General features: G+C 38.2%; 1 long non-coding RNA gene across 1 annotated transcript; it reads right to left on the minus strand.

Annotated features, from left to right (window-relative positions):
- Nucleotides 1-3,579: 3,579 nt before the first annotated feature.
- LOC146636616 (uncharacterized) lies at nucleotides 3,580-3,966 on the minus strand. Its single transcript, XR_014905481.1, has 3 exons — nucleotides 3,940-3,966; nucleotides 3,702-3,838; nucleotides 3,580-3,618 (listed from the first exon to the last, which is right to left on the minus strand). It is a non-coding gene; the product is annotated as an uncharacterized LOC146636616 (long non-coding RNA).
- Between the last annotated feature and the right edge of the window lie 579 nt (nucleotides 3,967-4,545).

Consider the following 4,545-nt stretch of genomic DNA (forward strand, 5'->3'; position numbering starts at 1 on the left):
TACCATTGTATATTTCACCAACTAATTCTTCTCAGTCTCTGCTATGTTTCCTCCATTGAAAGCCTCTGACACACAGCCACACAGGAATCTTCTTTCTCACCACTCATTTCAGCTAATTTGCATACTGAGTCATATCTCAAGAACTTACCGTGACAAGAGAAAGGTGTATTTAAATCTTACCACATTATTAAATTATTTTATTTTCTTCCAAGAGTAATCACTTGTTTTGCTCAATCGACACGAACACTTCCAATTCACTATTTTAAAACTACTTTAATCTTTTAATCACTTTTTCATTTTCACCAACATCACTCTCTTGTCATGAAACTTTCCTGAGTTATTCCTCAACTTCAGGGTTTGTGTGTTCACACTGTTTTAACACTAATACACAGACTCACATGCTCAACATGCTGTCTAATCTTCATGAGCTCTCTCGTAGTTGTAAGGTTAATGCATTTTCTGTTTGTGTGTGTGATTTTGTGTGTTTCTTTTTGCAGTGTTTCAGACTCCTTCACAATTTTCCCACTTGAGCAGTCAGTTTTTTCTTTCCCAAATTTGCTAACCCAAATTTTGATTTCCCACCTTAAATAACAGCATTCCTTGTCTTCAGCGTGCTCAGCAGAGCTCATCAGGACAATTAACAATTTTCCACACATATCACCATTCTTTCAGCTCAGTTTTGCAGCATCATTCACGCAATACTCTCATCATCGTCTCACTCACACCAGCTTTTCTCTCAAAACAATGTGCACCTCAAATCATTCATCCAAATAACAATTTTACACTTCACCTATACATTCACACATTTATATATATAGCAAAAGACTGCCACTGAGTGCCAAGATAAATTATTCCATTACGGATGACTCAGTAGGTATTTATCTGCTGGAGTGGTTATATTTAGCGGTTCCTTGCCTAAGTACATTTGTAAGGAACCAAAGGGGATGTGGGCACACATTCCTGGTTTGCTACCAGTGAAGGCTCTTCCCTCTCACAGATTAATTGCTTGGCGTAGTCTAAAAGGTCTGGGTCAACTATGTGCAGCACATGTGCAGAATGAAAGACAATATTGAAAAGATGTTCACTTTGAATGTTAAAAATAAATGAATAATGACAACGCTGTTCTAGAACCTGTATAAGAAGCAGTCAGTGTTTACAGATGTTATTACAGAAACTTAAAGATGGAAATATCACTCAAACATTTAGATTAATTTTTAGTTAAAGGTGCCAATATGAAGCCATTTTAGTATTGACAGTAGAAATTCAGAAATCTCTTATTGTACTACAAGTAGGCTTCTTAGGAAGACACAAAAGAGAAAGCACATTATAACAGTTTTATGCTCATTACACTGGCTTCCAGTATATTTTAGAAAATTCATTTTAAAATTTTAGTAATGACTTTCAAAGCTCCGAATCGTGAAGCTCCTGCCTTAATTTCTGATCTTATAGAACCCCACGCTCCCTCTCCCAGCCTGTGATCATCTAATCAATGGCTGTTAGTAGTCCCACCAGAAGACCAGAGGCAATAGATCTTCCAAAGCGGTGGCTCCCAGGTCATGGAATGCTCTGCCTCCATCATTACGTTTCCTTGATTGTATTTATTCTGTATGTTCGATTGTGCTGTTTTATGTTTATCTGTTTTATATTATTGTGAAGCCACTTTGTGGTTTTTATTAGGGCTGGGTATCGTCACTGATTTCTAGAATCGATTTGATTCCGATTCACGAGGTCCCGAATCGATTCGATCCACGATTCGATTTAATTCAATTCAATTTAAATCTGGGAAATTTTGACAGTCAGAAATATTATAATTCAAATCAGTACATTTACATATTTTTGTATCAATAAAAAGGAAGCTGACACACGCAAGACTTTATCAAAGGTGTGAGCGTCACAGCAGATGCCTTTGTGTCAAAGTACCTGAAGATAAAACACAGAAAAACATGAAGGTGATTTTCCTGGCCTGGGATTTTATAAAAATATTCTGCAGTACATCAAAAACGAAAGAAAACCATTAATCAACATATGAACATTACCTCTGAAGTTACAGCGGTTTTATTAGAGACACGGTTAAGCGTTTTGCATTTTGAATAATTTTAAAAAGTTTAAATTTGTTCAGTATTGAACAGCAGAAATGAGGTTTTCTTTTCGTAAGAATGTAAAAGGGAAAAAAACAGCGGCCGACAGCGCTGTAAGCAACAGTAGACTGGTGCGTAACAAGCAAGCGAATAATGACAAAAGGGAAACTGTTCTTGAAGTACAGAGAGAGAGAGGGAGAGAGAGAGAGAGAGAGAGAGAGAGAGAGAGAGAGAGAGAGAGAGAGAGAGAGAGAGAGAGAGGGAGGGAGAGAGAGAGAGGGAGGGAGAGAGAGAGAGAGGGAGAGAGAGAGGGAGAGAGAGAGAGAGAGAGCTGTGCATTGCGGTGGAAGCAAAACAGTAAAAGTCAGAGTGAATTCATGGCGATGTTTATGTGAAGCGTAGTTTGGATCTTCTTTTGCTGCTGGTTCGGTCAATATTGTTTGGAGAGAGATCAAACTAACAGCTTTAGAATCGGCTCATAAAGGGTGTGAACACAAAGCGCGGACCCGCCGACAGATCAGAATCAGCGAGCTGTCGGCTTTCAGCCCCGACCGTGAGAAAGGCGACATCTAACTGATTCTGATCTGCGGGTCACGCTGTGTGTTTAAGTCTTTGTGCAGAATCCGTGTACCTGCTCTCATTTACTGTCTTAGCTGTTTGGTGGTTCTTGAAATTTTGTGAGATGTCACCAGAGATTCTGGCATTTCGGGCAAAATAAATTTATATTAAAAAAATCGATTCAGGATTTTAATGAATCGATTTTACGTTATCCAAGCCAGAATCGATTTTAATCGATGAATCGATTATAAAAACCCACCCCTAGTTTTTATCCTGTGAAGAGTGCTATATCAAAGTAAAAGTAAACTAATGAAAGTTAAAAAACAAAACAAAAAAACAAAAAACCCACAGGCTTTCAAATGACATACCAGGAGGTGGTGAGGTAAACAGAAGGTCGGGTTTCCCAAATGGACCAGGTGCATTGCGTTGCTTGCGGATGTCATGGGTGTTCCAAACTGTTTGCTCCGTTTTTAAGTCTCTTTGAAGCAGTGGCAAGTGTGAGTACTGCAATCAGTTGCTATGAAAAAGGAGAATTAAAAAATTAATATGTTCATCTGCTTCTTTGAGGTAGAATAAGTAAAAGCTAAATTTTAATCAGTACTCAAAAAACAAAGGCATTCCTAGACCACATACTTTCATACTGCTGCTTGATTATTTTTCATGTCTAAAAATATTGACTTACATGTGCACAGGATTGTCCAGTTCAAGGATCCCAGACTCCATCATGGCCTACGCATGTTGTTTTGAAAAAGACATAAGTTGTGAAGGTGAGAATTTCATTAGTGAAAAGGTACAGATGTACATAAACACAGATTCTGGCCTTGTGTTTTCAGATAAACTAATCCATCGTATGTTTAACGAAATTTTGATGGCTAGTCTTTGTTAATAGGTTTTACAGGTGAAAGATTTGCTTTACCTCAAATGTTGTCAGCAATTTCTTAATCCATGTCCGCTTTAAAATACTGTTGAAACATTCAGCTCTCTAAACAACAGAAGCATGACATTATCAGTTTTGTTGTCAGGTTGTTACTTTAGAAATAGTCATTTACCAGCTTAAAGACATACCTGGTTGTGCACTGATGTCCCCATTCTGAAGCACCTCCATGCCTGATTCCCAAGATCTCGCATGTGAAATGCCATCTGCATTTGACCCACAACAAGGTTCTCCTTTCCTCTGTCCCCCCGAATCATTTGAGGACAGCCTAAAGACACAAACTGAAGATAATTAGTGAATGATGAAAAAATAAATTTATTAACAAAATGTAATCTTTTTTAACCCCCCATTTTTTAGTATATTGCATACCACCCTGTTCTTGAACAGCCTCAAAGAAATATCTGGCCACAAAGTTTTGTTTGCGGTTGGATGTGCCCACCTTTAGCCATAGAACCTTCCTGGAAAATCTGAAAAGAAAGAAACAGAAAAGTGGCCACTTGTACATATGATTTAATCATGTTTTGGCACTATGTTTGGTTTTTGTTACATTCCCCAAGAGTATGCTGGTTTTCCATTGTATTATGTCTAGGCGTTGTTTCTGGTTCCTCCGGCCATTTTGACTGCCATAGTTGTGTAGACTTACATGCCTTTGGAATTGAATGTGACTCCTGACTGTGTTCAAACTGACGCGAGGGGAGAGCTGCCTTTTGTTTTGTAATCCCTTGTATTCTCCCGTTTATGTGTTGGTTAGGTAGGTTATCGTAAATTGTACATTTTATTTTCTTTGGAGTTAAATTCTGTTTACTTTATATCAGGGATGTTTTGTTTGTTGTGTTGGTCTTGGCCCTCCCTGAAATTAACTGCCAGTCTGAAATGGAACTTTAAGACTAGCAGGAAATAAGCCTTTTAAAAACCGCCATCTTGAATCCTCCTTCACTATTCATACTTTATCTCGGTCCCTTAGACCAGGCTTGG

This window comes from Diplotaxodon limnothrissa, linkage group LG3, assembly GCF_057381915.1.
Source record: "Diplotaxodon limnothrissa isolate DT_005_m linkage group LG3, D_limnothrissa_male_GT1.1, whole genome shotgun sequence".
In the NCBI taxonomy this organism is placed as follows: domain Eukaryota; kingdom Metazoa; phylum Chordata; class Actinopteri; order Cichliformes; family Cichlidae; genus Diplotaxodon; species Diplotaxodon limnothrissa.